The 18157-nt window shown below is 42.5% G+C and overlaps 1 protein-coding gene across 7 annotated transcripts in view; it reads left to right on the plus strand.

Moving 5' to 3' along the window:
* The window catches only part of ptprsa (protein tyrosine phosphatase receptor type Sa), a 227397-nt gene that overhangs the window by 39150 nt on the left and 170090 nt on the right, over positions 1 to 18157 (plus strand). For 6 of the 7 annotated variants that reach the window (XM_086223445.1, XM_086223447.1, XM_086223451.1 and 3 more), the window contains exon 2: positions 3094 to 3181. The gene's annotated coding sequence lies outside the window, so the exon portion shown is untranslated. Of the gene's footprint in view, positions 1 to 3093; positions 3182 to 14897; positions 15483 to 18157 lie in introns of those variants that run through there. The other variant, XM_086223446.1, reaches the window with a different exon arrangement.

The following is an 18157-nucleotide window of genomic DNA, read 5'->3' on the forward strand; positions in this document are numbered from 1 at the left end:
TTCCTTACTGATCCTCTCTCGCCCAGCTCATCCCTCCTCCTCTTCTCCTCCACACTCCTCTTGGCTTACCTGCTCCTCCCCTGTCACTGTCTGCTCTCCTCTCTTTGAGCTTGTCCTCCCACCACCCATTTCATCTCTCTTTTCTCCCCTCCAACACATCCTTTCCTATTGATTAAATCAAGTTCACATTTCCTCCTGCCTTTGCATTCACACCTTCCTCCGCGCTTCACCTCCATTTCCTCTTGTTCCCCAGTTTCTCTTGTCATCTTCTCTGTGCTCTTACTCTGTGGCAAAGATCTGTTTTCTTTAGGGTGTATCAATCCTATAACCGGAGGGCAATAGAGGGTTGGGGGAGGAGGGTGAGGTGAGGACAGGACAGGAGAGCAATGTGCTGCCATGGCAACATTTTTTTCATTCAAGAAGAAAAAAAAAACCCTTTTGTCTCATCAAAGTTGGAACTGTGTTGACATTTCATCTTCTGAGGTTGAAATATGTAGTTTTTTCTTTTCTTGTCTTTTCTTTTCAAGTAGCAGACTTGTTGACATTTCCTCAGAGAAGGTCAGACTTGTGTTTTCATAATTTTTTTTATTTTTATCTTTTCATCTTTATCAGTATCCCTCTGAATGTACTATATGCGGTCACGTTGCTAAAGAGAAAATGCATGGACCCATTTCTGAGCATGCATGTTTTCATTTCCCAATTTGCCATGCACCATGATGCTCAGCCATCTGTCTCAGCACGGTGACTAAACTCAATGCCAATATGTTGCAGGGTCATGAGAAAACAAACGAGAGCTGCTTTTCTACATGAGTGGACGAAGCTCAACTTAACCCCTATAGCTGTTACAGACTGAAAAAAACCCAAGCCCAGAGTTTGAGTTTTGTGATCTCACCTGCACGCTATTGTCAAGATGCCGGGACCTATTTCCACTCCCTCCGATGTTGATTTAGGATGAGTTTCAGCTTCCGTGCTGTTCTGCTAACCCGTCATTCCGGCTGATTAATGGCGACTTGCCCAGCCATGGGAGTGTCTCATGCGACGGAGGAAGCGGTAGTGCGACAGCGTGTGTGCAGTGAATAAATGCTGTACATTAAAAAAATTCCCCTGCGCTTGTCTTGGCAGCAAGGCATGTGGGAGGAGGGAGGTTTACAGAATCTGGATCACTTTTTTTCCCTCTCTCTCTCTCTCTCTCTCTCTCTCTCTCTCTCTCTCTCTCTCTCTCTCTCTCTCTCTCTCTCTCTCTCTCTCTCTCTCTCTCTCTCTCTCTCTCTCTCTTTCACACACACACTCACACACACACACACACACGCACGTTGTGTGTGTGTGCTGCCAGACAGACATTAACTTCTCGGCAGTTTCTACAATTTCACCAAACCGATGACACCTGTTTTCAATCAGGCTCCATGCACAATGTTTCACTCAGTTTTCTTGCTCTCGGGGAGTTTGGACCATATTTTCCCCTCATGTGTGCCCTGTTAAATGCCCACAAAACTGCTTTTAACCAGAATCCACTTCTTGGAGAGCATCTACTTCTTTTTTAATAGCTTTTCACCCATCAGTGATACCATAATCATTCATTTTTGGGTTTAATATTTTTGTAAATGCATTATCCTTTCAGGGAGCTGGGATAGGTGGGTGTTGGAGGTTTTCAAGATTGACAATATACTTCCACCCACACCCATGAGCAATCAGCTTTTAACTTTATTATGTATTCCTTGTCCATGAGTATGTGCCGTCTGCAAGGGTCACGGTGATGTAAATTTATTCATCAGAGGGAGGGTCTGCGCCTACGTCTGCGTACTGGGCAATTTGTGGTGCCACAAGGGCACCAACTGTACATGCTAGAAGATTAAATATATCGAGTCGCTGCTGAATGTCATCCAAACAAGCATGCCGTTCACCAGAGAAGCCATGTGAGGTGGATTTCTGCCTTCAGGCTGCTTTTTATAACTGTTCAGACATATTTATCATCAGAAATTGATCACAGTGGATCAATAGGTTTGTGTTTTTGTTTCATATCACATTATATTTCTGTGAGGGATGTGTGCAAGCTGTTGGCAAACATATTTTGTTGCCAGTAACCACTGATCTGCATCACAGGAAGGAATGTGGACTCCGGATAAGTATTAATTCAAGTACTATACATCCGTGGGGTCCACAGTATGAAGCTTCGCAGCACAGATGCAGGTTTATCCAAATTGATCATTTAGCACCAAGAATAATTCAAGACTCACATACATGACAACAATACTATCTCATTTTGTGATATCATATCGTTGCATTTGCACTTGTTGTGAATATAGGAGCCTCAGCCTCCATATTAATCAGTCGCACCCCTATGGTGCTTTCCAGAAATGATATTCATGTCGTTATCTTGAAGGAGACTCTTGGCGCAGGGAACTGATGAGCTCCTGACCTTTCACAGGGGATAACCATCCTCAGCTGCTCTATGGAAGCTCATCGGGTAGACTCGCGCACCCACAGATGCAGACCTGACCGAGAGTATCGATGGAATATTGAGTGGGAGGCTACGCTGCGTTAGACATGGCCTCCAGATGTAAAGAAAAAAAACATCTCACACCTGTAGAATTGCAAACACACAAAAATAAAAAAACACCAGCATAATATGAAAAACTTTCAGGGCAGAAATATTCATACATCCCTGCATATACGCAAACTCCTAGAGAGACCATTAACTCACAGAGCGGTGCATACAGTATTTAAGCAAACATCCAAACATGCAGACACCATGGCAACACCCACAAATATACACACACCCACACAGACATTCAGACCAAGCTCATTAGAGATGTGAAGGAGAAAATGATCAAAAAAAGCCAGCAGGGATTTCATGCAGATTTTGCACTCCAACGCTCTCAGGCAATCAGCAGCAAGCCTCCTCTTCGCCCGAGAACTGCCGTCCTGTGGTCACCAAGGGCAAGGAGGAGAAAAAGAGAGATATAAACTCATCTCAGCATTTGTTGAATTCCCCCACCTCCCACTTGAAGAGGCAGTTCATTTAGTAGTCCCTTTCATTAATGTTTCCCTTTCATTTACGCCCCCCCCCTTTCTCTCTCTCTCTCTACTTTAAAGGTACGTGTGAGCAAGTTACAAGAAGAAGAAGAAGCCGCTGAAGTAGCTGAAGATATGAAGTTAAAGAGGTGTTGAAAACAACCCAGTGGTAAGTGGGACCCTTCATTTCTACACAGTGCACCTCCATTTTCAGAGGGTAATTTTGTTTTCCAAAAGCAGCCACTTGCAAAATAACCGATTTTTCCTTCTAGAGTATAAATCTGTCTTGGAGTTCAAAATTTGTCCCTTTTTTTTCTTCTTTTTTCCTCTTTCCTTTCATCTCAAACCCTTTGGTTAGAGATATGTGATGGTCACAGTCCCAAAATGGCTATTTCGATCCATGTCCTTCCTCATCGTTCACACCTCTGTAGATTTTGTTACATTTCTGAATGAAGGAGCTGTGCTAACGTCAATATTAACTCACTAATTCAGGGATAAATACAGATATATAGAGAGGGAGCTATATAATTATGTAGACTAATTGGGTTAGCCTACAAATTAGTGGTTTTGGGTGGAGAGGATGAGCTGGGATGAGTCTAATTCCTGGGTTGAATTATAGTTCCTGTCATGTCATGGCCCACTAGGAGGGAGCCTGCTCAGGGTTTATTCTTTAACTGAAACTTATTTGAAACTAAAACCAACCCAAAGGTCGTGGAGGTCAGCATCATTTGCAACGTAGGCAGTGTGTGGACCTGTGACTTGTGTGCTGCAGAGGTGTTGCAGGTGTGAAAAGGAAGTAATGATGGACGAATGTAGGAGAGACAAAGAGAAACCAGCAAGGGCTTCACTCAAACAGCACGACTCCACCAACAGGTTCTTCTGAATCTCCAGACATTTAATGATCTTTATCTGCACCCACATGCAAAGAAAATGGTGCAAGCTGCTAAAAATGGTGTAAACTGACAAATTTAACCGAAAGACCCACGTCTTTATTTAGCCTTTCTAATGATCCCCCTAACATGATGCATAATAAACGGTCATCCTCCTCCTTATATTTTCCAGTCAGCTCATCCATCCATAATTATACATGATCCAAGCCAGATAGCCTTCCCTGCAGGACGCCTCCGAAGGCCCTTCTGCTGTATCTCTACATTTAATTCTACTGTTCACATTGGTGCTTTGGCCACATTTCAGTGTGGAAGTGCAAAAAACACACACACACACAAACACACACACAGGTTTGCACACTCATCCTTGGTAGGACTTTCCACGAATTCCATTTATCAGGACAGCCTACCCTCACCTAAACCAGGAACTCAGAAATCATGTTTTGCCGTATGAGGGCCGGTCTTTGGTCCTTGTGAGGACTAGGGGCCCTGTTAAGCTTTGTGTTTATAAAGGTCTCTAATAGGTTAAAAAAAAAAATCTCAGGCACATTAACACACACATTTCAGATATTATAACAAGACTAATCTTGTTATTGTCCCCTCTTTTATCACAGCTCGCATTCTTCTTGTTAATCCAACCTTTACTCATGAATCCTAAATGTGTAGAATAAGTATATACACGTTTTCTTATTTTAGCTTTATATTGCTGCATAACCCAGTGTGTGTGTGTGTGTGTGTGTGTGTGTGTGTGTGTGTGTGCGTGCGTGTGTGTGCGTGCGTGCGCGTGCGCGAATGGATTCATTTTTTTCTCACCCAGCTATTACGACATCAGGTCAAAATGAAATCTCCGGGCTGAGTGTGGAAATATCCTCAACTCCTGTTGCCACAGTCCAGTGGATAGTTTCATTTCGAGCTGAATTATCTACTGTAGATGACTCGGCTGCCATTAAATAGTCCGCTCACCCTTTCCTCATTTCCATATCATCACTTGATTATTAGCGCTGCTGGCAGAGCGGTGGACATGCAGCAACTGTAGATGAGGGTGAACAAATGGGTGTTGGAGCAAACGCAGGCCCAAACATCGCCTCAGATGTGCTTCTCATCACCTCACTGCCAGAGGCCACCAGCCACCTCAACTGTACTTGGTATATTGGGCCGTGATGATGGTGAGGCCTCGGTCATCCGCTTCATTTTACAGCAGAAATTGCGGAGCGGTGAGATGGCGTGAACATGAACGCAGCGTCATGAGCTCAGCATCAGAGTACACGGAGGAAGATCCTAGACATTAGAGTCACTGATGGCATGTCCTGATTGACTTGTGATTCACTCACATTTCAGACCTCTGTGCCTTTTTGGGAAAAGAGTTTATGTGTAAATATAAGATGGAAACCCCCTACTTTGTATGAGCTCCAAAAAGAGCTTCTTCTTTTAAGATTTTAAAAGAAAAAGAGGAAAGAGGAAAGAAAAGTTTGCCATTCAGAGTCCATCCTAAACAAACAAAAACAGAACGCTATAATGAGGAATTTAACTTTTGATGTAGTGAAACTCCAAGGTTTTGACCGGGTGTTCCTGCTGTGACTTGATCAATACGAGCAGACAGAATCAGCAAACAATTCCATCTTGCTGAAGGTCATTCCTGATCATCTCTCTCCATTTTCGCTCAAACATGTTAGAAGAAGTGTCAACCTCTTACTCCAACCTGTTTTTTACAACCATCTGTAACTAATAACCGCCATCTACAGACAAAAACGAGCAGTGCATTGCTTAGTTTATTCACTCCAAGCTGAGTCATTGAATGCGCATAACTTGAAATTGTCACATTTTAAGTTCCTATAAAATCAACTTGCTAACGAAACAGAAGCGTGTCGATGGGGAGCCGGCAGACTGACCCAGTGGCCTTCAGATTACTTGACAACCACCGCTGAACCGCGGAATTAAATGTGCAATCTAAATGAAAAAAAAAAAGTTTTTACACATAAAAAGAGAAAAAAAACCCCTGCTGACGTTACTCATTTAAACATCAGTGATGCCAGCAGTTACATTGGAGCAGCAGTGACATTGGAGCAGCAGTATACATTTAAATAACACTTTGCATTTTATTATTGCATGGCTTACATGCTGATGAGTCTAACCGCCTGTGGATAAAACATGTGGCGTGGGCCTTGATACTGCAGTAATGTGTCTCACACTGTCTCATAATGTCTACAGACGATGCCTGGAAGTGTCATGCCACTGATCTTAACGCAGGAAGCAGCATATCCATGAAAACATGTTCAAGTTCCCAACCATTATTCTATTAAACATTTCGCTGAACTGCTTTTCGAGACCACCATTAAGTCTGTTTAATGGCTTTAGTGGTTGTCTGATGGAGGGTGATAAATTTTAGACTTACATTTGCTAGCGGAAGTTTTCTGCAAACGCAGCTTTGCTTTGGGAGGGATTGAAATATTGGACAATAATTTAATTTACAGATGTTTAATGTTGTTTATTCCAACAAGTACGGAGAATTTGGTTCTAAACATGGCAGTTTGATTCAGTCAGTCTATGGAAAATGGAAACACGGACTCAAGGGGCCACATGTGGAGTCCATCTTTGTTGGACAACAAAAAAATAGAGCTCATTGTGTGTCTTCATGTTTTCTTTTGACTGCAATACTTGATGTGTTGCTGATTCAGGTGCCCTCTTCTGCAGCAGGGAGGGGCTACTTCCTCTGAGCATACCTGACCCGGAATCCTTGAGGCCTTTGAACCTGAATGAACAGGCAGCAGCAAGGAAATATGACCCATTCCTTGGGAAAATGGAGCAAAGTAGTTCTTAAGTGGCTCTCAGGGTGCTAGAAGCACAATTAAACTAAGCTCTGCCTGGTTTTACAGCTAGCATCAAGAACCATTGTTGGTGGGAGACCATCAGGAGTCACACACACTGGTTAATCTTCCCTGTGGGCTTCTACCATCGTATTTGGGAGAAATGTTTTGATAATATCACTTTATGTCACTGTATTTTGTGATGTTGAGCTGAAAAACTGTGCGACTCACTTTAATGGTCCCAGTTTTGTTTGTTTTTTATCATAATGATGCGATTTTTTTTAAAAGTTTCCATCAACACATATTCAGTAGAGCAACTATAAATCCTGACAACCTGTTACATCGAGTTTATACTCGTCCTTTTGCCCATCAGCTGGGAGGCTTTGAACGACCTTACAGAAATTCAGAACTTCAGCACTTTTGAGTTAGTTGTCAAAACTATCCCATGATTCTTTAGGAAGCTGAGGGATGAAAATAGCTTGCTTATGTGTCCTAATACAAATGACTTGGATATATATTAGGGCGGGGTGTAGAGATGCTATCTTGGGTCTATTAATGCAGCCATCGCTGTGTTTCCCCGGGCCACAGGGCCTAATCCAGAGGAATGAGAGTGAATGGGACTGTGGCTCGGGCTTGCCATACCTACTTAGGTTCTGGTTGAGAGCACAGTGCTGTGTGGGCGAATCTATTCTGTCCTGGGCAGGGCACAGCATAAACATTGCCCAGGGAACACGGGCAGGCAAGCAAGCAGGCATGCAGGCAGTCAAGCGGACAAGAGCAAAACTGTAAGGATGGTTGCCTTTAATTTTCTTTCTACTGACTCCACTCAACTGTCCAGGGCCCGAGAGCAAGAAAGTGGTTACAGAAAACTGTGTTATGTGTTTAGAAATTACCTGTAGTTGTTATCTTTTTTCTGGTGCTTCACTTAAGTACATACTATTATCCATCCACCCTTCCATACACACGCATGCAATCACATCTTCCTTCGTACATCCAGTCGGTGGCTGTGAAGCAATGACTTTCTTTCTCTCTTACTGTCTTTAAGTGATCTGTGTTTGCTCTACGGCACTCTGGTGCTCCGACCTCCTGACCCTACATGTAAACAGAACACCACTATTCCCCATCTACTACGCTGCCGCCACCATCCCCCATCCTATACTACCAAATAAGGAAGACTGAGCCACTGAGAGCCAGCAAGTCGGTCAGCCAGCCCACTGAGGAGGCCATTAGTGAGCCAGCAAGTCAGTGGAGAGGTTGGTAGAAAACCACCTCTGGCATCACTCATCACTTCTGGCCTCACCCGCCTCTCCGCGATGTGGAAATGCACATGCATGCGCACTCGTGCCATGTGCGCACGCACTCGCTGAAAGGCGACACTTATATCTGCACACGGGACACACACACACACACACACACACACACACACACACACACACACACACACACACACACACACACACACACACACACACACACACACAGTGATCCACAAGTATGAAAGGGATACAAATACACATACATGCAGGCATGAAAGCTGCTTGTACATAAACATACACAGTGAAATATACAAATGCACACACAACACTTTAGAAATCACTCCAAGGTGCAAGTACATACTGAAGACATATTCATAGGATACTGCATATTGCATGTACCGAATAATAATACATAAAATGTATGAATACATAAATAATGGGTAGAGTAATTTATATAAACTCTCTAAACAATAAGTGTTTCAAACCTTGCTGAAAGATTCACATGGCACTATTGCCTTGCAGGTATCTGTGTGTCAAAGTTTTACTTACACACTGCAAACAAGCCAGTACAGAAAAAGACCAAACATTAACAATGCAGTTAAAGACCTGATCACATGATCAAATCTTCCATAAATAACCATATAAGGTATGTGTAATAAATCCATTCTGAAAAAATTATTTATGACATGTCAACTCTATGGCTGAGGTCTGGTTGGGTTTAGGAAAACAAAACACTTCCGTCTCTCATGCTTGTTCATACGCCATGATTTTAGCCCTGACTTTCCTCTGGACAACATGTTTTAGAGCTCACACGCAAAAGCTACTAATCAGAAGCAAATAGGCGCCTGAGAACTGTGAGAAGTGACAGGAGAAGAGTGTTGCACCAATACACACACATAGAAACTTCTTTCTCATATTAAAATGTTGCAAATGCATGTAGCTTCAGCCGTAAAAACCAAAAAGAGTGCATGTTTGTTTCTGTAATAAGTGTATGTGTGACACCGACCACTGCTGTTGTTGTAGCTACAGGGCACCGTAACTATTGAACTCCAAAAAAAAGAGAGAATCTATTTGTTCTGAACACTAGGAAACAATAACATCCCAATCCATTCTTTCACCCATATTCTTGTCCTCTTCATCATTTTTGTGGTTTGCTGCAAATCAATGTGCAAACAATTTAAACTGTTTTTGTTTCAGGGACATCTATTTTTGTGACAAAACATTCCGTCTCATGCATATTTTTTTTGTCTGTGTCACTTCTCATGTGTGTCTTCGTGATGAAATCAGACAGACTCGTCAGCTACTCCACCCGATGAATACTCTTGTGCTGCGTCACACACACACACACACACACACACACACACACACACACACACACACACACACACACACACACACACTCACACACACTCACACACACACCCCCGTTGCACCGTAACGACTAAAAGATATCTGACTCAAGACAGGAACTACAGCCGTACAGCTTTGAGTGGACTACCATCTGATTTTTGTCATTTAATTTCCTGTGGCCATAATTACTACAGCCACTAAATGATCTGTTTCTAAAACAACAGGTTGTTTTCTCTGCGTACAATTATGACCTACCCAGTCATTTTTCTTAGGAGGCCGTTTGGTCATATTTAGGTCCAGAAATCATTTGACGAGCTTCCAATACAGTATCAAGACATAAAACACATACTATGAAATGAATATATTGTAGGCCTACAGTGTGTAATAAAAGGCACAACATTCACATTTAAACTAACTTGCAGCGCAGATTGAAATATCAAGAGTGCACGTGGCAGGCACCAGTATGACACATTTAATGCAGCAACCTGTCTCTAGTTTGTCACTCCAAAATTATATGTTTTATATAGCTGCGCTCTTTCACCTGCTGCCAAATGTCAGCCGAGTTCAAAAGAGAAGGAGGGAGTACACCGTCGAGGAGAAAGCCATATTGAGAGTGAAGGAGTGAAAAGAACAAAGAGAGGATGGAGAGAAGGGGGAGGCTCCTCCAAGATCTGACTCCAGTGTGTCCCAAATAACACTGATTTAGGTGTTTTATCACATTTCTTCTCCACAGAGGACTTGTGATAAAGCTCTTATCACCAGTGAGGATGCAGTAGATTTAACTTACATTGCTGTAACGAAGCCCACGTTGCGGAGAGGCGTGAACCAAAAATTCTTACACACTCAGAGGGAGCTGACAGATTTATTCTCTTTACCCTCAGCTGCAGGTAAGTCACTGATTGCGCATCCCTGCCCCTCCCATGTGCACTCGCTGAGCTCCCGTCTCCATTCTCGCGCTCCTGTCTATCGCAGCGCTCACTTGTGTATCAAGGTAATGAATTCATAATCTCTCTCAAGCTCTTTGTAGATCTCTATCATGGTGGGGAGATAAGAGGGAGCATCGTTGCACTCTAATAGCCGTCTGTCTGTATCTGTTCCTGGTGAGTTTGAGTACAGTATGTGTGTTGAGCAAACCACCCATCACAATATCCTCCATTTTAGCTTCCAGGAGGGGAGAAAAAAAAAAGAAATAGAAAGAAATCCAGCCCAGGGCAAAGTCACTTATCAGTGAACTGTTGAAGCTCCATGTCCACCAAAGGCTGCAGAAGCTTTTCACAGAGAAGGATGTTAAACGCTGAGTGCTGATACTCAATTTTTTTCCCCCTCCAGTGTGTTTTTCCACACTAAAACAACACATAGCACTTTCTCACCTAGCTGACAAACAGTCCATCACATGGAAAGTAAATATCCAAGAGGGTAAGACGGACTCGTAGTAACTAAACTTGCGGCGTGGGGGTGAGTCTCGACAGGCACCGACGTATGGGAGCAGGGGTGTTTAACCGCACTTTTGGTGGGGTGATGAAACGTCCGCCATTTGAACGTGATCTGGCAGTAAGTGGGCTGTCGCCTCCGGGGACAGAATGAGCAATGTCCCACTGCCATCAGAAGTGATTGTTCCTCACCCCCTATGGGTGACATAGATTAACAGGAGGAAAGAGGGGAGAGAAGCAGCACCATGTTTTTAACAATATTGCGTATAATTAAAATCACGACAGGAGTCAGGATTATGTATGCAAATGGGTACAAGTAGAGTTAACCGGTTTTTACTAGTTTAATTTATTCAGCTCTTTCCATTCAGCTCTCGTTTCAAGCTCGTTTTGCTTTTTTTTTTTGTTAGTCAGAGCAGCTATTTTTTATCTTCAAAGTCAGCCTGAATTTCTTCACCTATTGGTGAAGAAATAACGACATGCAAAATTGTGTAATTTTTTTTCCTCCGTGAGGGAGGTCATGCGGTCACTGATGTAGCTTCGCCTGTTAGCAGAATAGAGTTGTGGGTGTGTTTTAGTAAGAGTTGTTGAGATGATGGAACGTAGGTTGAGGAACCATCAGTCAGATTTTGCAACTGATCTAGAACCAGATTCAGATGTGACGAACTTATATTGTCTCATTGGGGTTTACGCTCTTCAATCACCGTCCAGTTGGATGTTTGTTTGTTGTTGTTGTTGGTGGTGGTGTGTTTTTTTTCTTTACCAAAATTAGACAAAAAAATCATAAATATAGCAAAAAGTGATATGTTTTAAAATTTTATTTTTACATTGGATACACTGGGTTTGGCTGAGGTGCTGTGGTAGAGGCTTGTGCCCTCTAGCTTTATGTATTAATGGTAATTTTAAAATATATTTACTGAAGGACCAGGGAGCTTTAAAGCTCTTCTCCACCCAAGGAGTACGTTTTGCCTATTTAGTCAAAATTAGGCGTCTTGAGCTCACAAAGGGGCTGCACGGTGGTGCAGTTGTCTGCACTGTGGCCTCACAGCAAGAAGGTTCCAGGTCCGAGTCCCGGCTCGGGCGCGGGATCTTTCTGTGTGAGTCTGCATGTTCTCCCTGTTCCTGTGTGGGTTCTCTCTGGTACTCCAGCTTCCTCCCACAGTCCAAAGACATCAAGAGGGGACGAGGCTGATTGATACTCTAAATTGACTGTAGGTGTGACTGTGAGTGTGAATGGTTGTTCGTCTCTGTATGTTGGCCCTGCGATGGACTGGCGACCTGTCCAGGGTGAACCCCGCCTCTCGCCCGTAGATGCTGGGATAGGCTCCAGCCCCCCCAGGACCCTTACTAGAAAGGAATAAGCGGAAGATGACGATGGATGGATGGAGCTCACAAAGGCATTTTTTCACCACTAATCACATCGCATCAGAAAAATTTAACCTTTTATATTGAGCTTGATGCTAATGGCGTTCCCCAGCCAGCAACGATGAACAATCCAGCCGGATGCTAAGTAATCCACAAACGCTTATTTTTGTTTTAAACTAAATTAACCCCTCGGGTTGGTGCTTGCTCACCATCGCACCGAGTATGACCAGCTGGTGCATCCAGTGAGGTCCAAACTTGAAGGGTTTGTTTGTTTATCGAGTCAAAGATGTGGAGCGTCGTACCAGACGACGGGCTTCACCAGCCAAAGGCAACACAATGAATGGGTAATCTAGTCTTAGTATTTGTTAGTGATGAATACTGTGTTGGAGATATTGCACTTTATATTAATGTCATATTGATGCTTGGCAGTTCAGTGACCCAGCATTTACAGTTCAGCACAATATTCATAACATGTTATGTAGAAGCACTTGTTTGGGAACTTGACATCCTTCAAAAATCCTTTTTCTTTGATGTGAGTGTGCATCACCTGCAGTAGGAGGCTTAAGAGCTGACAGAGGGAGGCCAGCGTAGTTTCAACAAGGTTCACTGGTCGTTTGGAGCATCTTCACACAGAACACGCTGTTACATGAATCGGTTACAAGACGCAAACGATTAAACCCTCTCCCTTGAGCACTCACCACATCTTCCGCTCTCTGAATTTACATGGCATTTATGAACACGCGTTAGGAAAACAAAAAGTGGAGAGGGAGACCGAGGGAAGAGAGCTCCAAGTGTGGAGGAGTCTCATTATTCCGTTATAGATTGCACATGTCAGGCGGTAAGTGCTCTTTTTATCCTTCCAAAGCACTAGCCTCGGCCACCGAGCGCATTTCCCTACTCGAGTGAAATTTACCATGTTAAGGCTCACACCACCAGGGAACGGCAGTGAGAGCTCGGGGTTGCTGCTAAGATTTACCAGCCAGATTAAATAAGGGGCTGTAACATGAATAACAATCCAAGTGAGAGACCAATATAACATGAACATGTTTTGTTTTTGTTTTTTTTTAATTTACTCACCGGATACATTGATTAGACCCCCGCATACCCTTTTACACCTCTTCATGGTGTGTTACATGTCACGCTGGGGTTTAAACAAAGAGCAGAGACAGGGCTGTGGAGGACCACTTCTGGCTCAGGATGATGTTCTGCTAACGTACAGCAAAGATGTGTCTGTTCCCATCCATTAGTACCTGCATAGCATGAAGAGTTCACACATAATATATAGCTCTGCTCTCCCTCAGTGGGGCTGCACAGGCCTTTCATTTCATGCAATGTGCCTCACAAATCGTAGCCCCATTCGATGTTAGACCGCATGATTCCATCTCATTTCCTTCAATTTCCATTATATACTCTTTCCTCTTAATGCTCAACAAAGGTGTTTTTCAAATAAGCACTTGGCTAGGATTGGGGTGAAGTTTATTTTGTTTGTGTTTCAAATCTACTAAATGGATAGACAATGAAATGGATAGTTGCTTTCAGAATGAGTCAGGGTGGCTATTGAAAGGGGATTATAATCTGTGAAGGAGAGAAAAGGTTGTTGGTGACTGACTGTGGGGGTCAGTGTGATTGATGTGTCTCCAGCCTGGCTCTCTGCCTCCCTTCTGCCACTGCTGGACACACAAGCTGTCACTCTTCAAATTCAAATTCTAGCAGCCAATCAGAAGTCCCGTTTCATCTTGCCGCGAGTGTTCCTGGAAGAATACAGCCAAAATGAAACAAAGGCACGGTGAATAGTGGGGACTAAGTCAAACTCCTTCCATGTAATTACTGCATCTGACTATTCACTCCAGAATAATTCATTTCATTAGAGCTGATTGTTTTCCTGTTAAAATTCCAAAATGTTCCATTCAGAAGGTTATTTTAATTAGGACTTGGATTAAAACAGTTTATGCTAAATTGATTTCATTTTGAAATGAAGGTAGAAACAAGGACACACAGGACATCTTACTGCCCAGTGGTCACCGGAAATAAATAGATATAAATTGAACGACTAAAACTAAGTCGGATAGAATAATTCATGTTGTTTCCAACACTTTATTTTGAAGAAACAGAGAGATAAGAAAGCAATAATTATCTAATTGTGATTGGATGAATAACAACAAGTTATAATCACTGCATTGTTTATGTGTAATTTGTTGTTGCCCATCCATATAAATACTATTATCAGGGTTCATACAAGAACTTGTAGGATCTGTTTTGCTCCTCCAGCTTGCTGCAGTCATTTATTCCTTGGAACCTTTTTTTTTTGGACAATAAATGCATGTGCTTGTTGTTATTTCAGTGTTTTCTGTTCTGTTTTAATCTTCTATTTTTTTTCCTTTATTGAGAAATGAATAATTAAGTGTTGACTCTTGCAACATATTTTGTGATGAAGCAACTTCATAAACAGTGCAGATTTTTTTTCTGTGCGGTGCTTTTTTAAATTTGAAAGTTATGTTACTTTAAAAAAAAAGTGTTCACACTTTGCAAGAAATTTCATCACAGTTTATGAAGTTGTTGATTTTTTTTTCAAATCAGTTCAATCAGGGCATGTTCAAGTTTAGCCCTGTTGTTTAATGTAAGATTTTAAACCAGATTACTTGGAGCGTTTCGGTAAATTCTACAACTCCAGCAGCTCTTGAAGCGCCTCCTCTCGTTGGATTTGTCACTGCTTCATTCTGCTCCTGCAACGCGGGTTTATAAAGTAAAAGCCGCGTAACTCTTCTCTCTACAGGTCCCGTTTGTTATGATTTCCCACCAAATGTGCGTGAACGCACCAACTGGTAGGATTTACGATTCAGTAGAGGCGAAGAGACGAAGTTTATGAGGCGGCAGTGAACGCAGCACAGAGCTCCGTATTTTTTCTCTGTTTTCGAGGGGAGGGGAGGGAGAAGGGGGCATTTGACTCCTGTCTCCCCACCCCCAGTCGGTACGAGGTGGATTTAGGAAGAAAGGAGTCCAAACCTGGGACGTGGAGATAACGAGAGACACTAGATAGAGCCAACAATTGAGATCCGCGCGCGGCGGTGTCGCGCACGGATTATTGTAGGGCATTTTTCTTATTTTTCTTTCACTGAGGAGATTCTGGCTTGGAGCATCTGGTCTGGGGGGAAAAATAATACAACACACTGGGAATAACATGTACTTTACACTCTCTCCTGGTCACCGGCGCGCTAGGAGTGGAATATAGCGCTTTTATACCATCGGGGGATGCCGAGTCTAACTGTTTTCTTGAGGGACTACGGTCGCGCACCGACAAAGACTAGCCTCCGGATTTTAAACACTCTCCCCCGTGAAACAACTAGGGGGTAGCCTCTGAAATACTTCTCACACGCTGTTCAAGTAAGTGCTCACTACTTTACTTTTTCTTTATCCCCGAAATGTTAGATTTCACTTTTGTGGTGAAGCTGTAAGGAGATGCGAGGACTGATTTCTCTCTGTAACGGCGCACCGTTTATTCACTGCTCGCTGTTGGATATGTAAACCCAAGTGTGGGGACTAAAAGCAAAACAAAAAAAGTAGAATGTTATTTGAACTGCAGGAGAGGGGGAAAAGTATTTCTCCTCTTTTTTTATGTTGGTGTTTTGAAAACTTTTTTTTTTTTTTTGTACCGTTAACATAATAACGTTGTCCAGCTCAGATCTGGAGCTTTTTTTAATGTCAAACTTTCTCAGATAGACCCACTGAACTTTATCTCTCAGGGGAGATTTGGCCCCAAATGGCTCGATTTTGCATTTGAAAACATCGGAGGGGAGCCAGACGCTCGGCGCTGAGAGTGTAAATGTGTAATGCTGTCAGTTATTCTCAAGTGCAGCCTAAAATAGAAAGAAATCAGTGCTATTACTTGTGAAATCTGATGACTTGAGTAAAGAAATCAAAGTATTATTCCCATAAGTTTGCTCTTCTCTGTCCTCCTGCGCCTGCAGTTTGGTGTAGTTACTTGTAGTTACTTGAACTTTCTGTGGAGTTTCTTCTAAATGATCAGAACTCTTTTTATGGTTGGGGTTGTAACACTCCGCTTATATAAGTTTGGCTTTCCTTTTGATAATTGTACTGCACAGTTTTAATTTTTTAACATTATTAAGGCAAACCCTCTGCCTGGAGAAGTAACTTTTGTCTGATTGTGCTAGAAAGTTTTTAGATACAGCCCCGGGCTATAATGGGCCCTGCATTTTTTCCACAAGTTTTTTTTTTCTTCTTTTTTTTTTCTGTTGAGGAAGGCTGCTGTAAGTCAAGTGAGTCCAATTTGAATTGCAATGGATCCTAATTTTATCAAAACATTTAAGGATAAACCCCTCCCCGGGCAACAACATGCACACTCCACCAGGATAGCAACTACGAGCCCCCCCCCCCCCAAAAAAAAAAGACAAATACATTTCATTTGCAAAGGAGGCGACAAACACATTAGTTCAAACACAGTTGTTGTTGTTGTTGTTTTGTCACTGATGCCAATTAAAATAACAGAGAAACATCTTGGAATTTAAAGAGGTGAGAATCAGTCGTGGAAGATGCAGTGTGGGAGGATCAGGGACAGTCACAATTCGAACCCTTCCAGTACTCTTGAAAATACTTAAAAGTCTACCAGATTCAAAGTATTTCCCTTAATTGCAACTGGGGTTTTTACCGTTTGGACGTAGTTCCATCTCATCGGTCTTGAATTCCAGTATTCAATCAGCCTGCTAGCTCGTACAAATAAACCCATTTGTCTTATGATGGGAGTCACATGTTGGTTGTCACTAGCGAGGAGGAGTCTTGTCCTTCAGAGTAATTGAACAACACGTACACCAAGAGGCTGTGCGTCAAGTGTGTTCTGGATTCTTAATGTGCCTTTAATTGAACAATTTATCACCCCTGATCACTGTCAAGTAACTGGGCAACAAAGGCGAAAGGCAATGAAAATGCCAAGGAGAAGCTGCCAGGCACAGCTGGCGTAGCGTGACTGGCATGTCTACCACCAGCAGCATCAGTAAGGTGCCGCTTTATTTTGTCTCACTGTATTTATTTATTTATTTGTCAGTAGAAATTGCAGATCAATGCATCCGTGAATGGCAAGCTCTTAAGCTGTAGTAATGAATTGTGTAGAGGGGGAGGTGTGAACATTATATCCTTGAAAACTTTGTTTATTGGACAAAACTTTTGATTTCTCCCCGGAGTTGCTTTCCCCACAGTCAGAGGAAAAGCTAATTGAATTGTGCCCCGGATATGATGCCCCCCCCCCCCACCCCCACCCCATCCCTTGCCTTGCAAGTACAGAAGTCTTGAAGAAATGTCCTCCTCTGGGTTTTGAAATTCATTTCCTTTGCAATTATTACTTTTGGAGCTGTTTTCTTTCATTTCCCCTACCTCAACAGTAGGGTGCATTCTCTCCATTTCTGAGGGGATCAAAGAGGAGAAGAGAGGGAGACTTCTGCAGACCTGACAGACTCAGATATTCAAAGTTATGTATTTTACTCTAAGTGTGTGAACGAGAGTTCAGAAGTTGTCATCTTCTTGATGTTTGTGCTTGTTTGTGCTTTGGGGTTCTTAGCATCAAGTGTATTTTTTTTGACATTTTGACATACAACCAACTTAGGCGATTGGGAAATAACAGATTTTTTATTATTATTTATATATATTTTTTTTTTCAGTCAAGCAAAGCAATAGAGCTCCTGATACTTTAAGAGGTTTTTATTGTCAGACTTTCCAGATTCTGGACAGAAATTGAAACTGACAGCCAATAGATATAAGCCATATGCAAAAATTCACACACACTCACACCCGCACACACACACACACACACACACACACACACACACACACACACACACACACACACACACACACACACACACACACATGAAGAACAAAGTTTAATGACTGGTGTAACTTCAGAATAATAAAATATGGTCCCAAACACACATGAGAGCATTTCTGATCTTTTACTGCTCTTCTGTTGCTCTTCTTTAATGAATTCTCCGGCTTAATCAAAGATGATCAAACATTTCACAGTGATTAGGAGACTAAAATACAAATCATAT

Source organism: Aulostomus chinensis, chromosome 14, assembly GCF_037954235.1.
Source record: "Aulostomus chinensis isolate RoL2024-O1b breed Wild chromosome 14, RoL_Achi_v1.0, whole genome shotgun sequence".
Taxonomy (NCBI): Eukaryota; Metazoa; Chordata; class Actinopteri; order Syngnathiformes; family Aulostomidae; genus Aulostomus; species Aulostomus chinensis.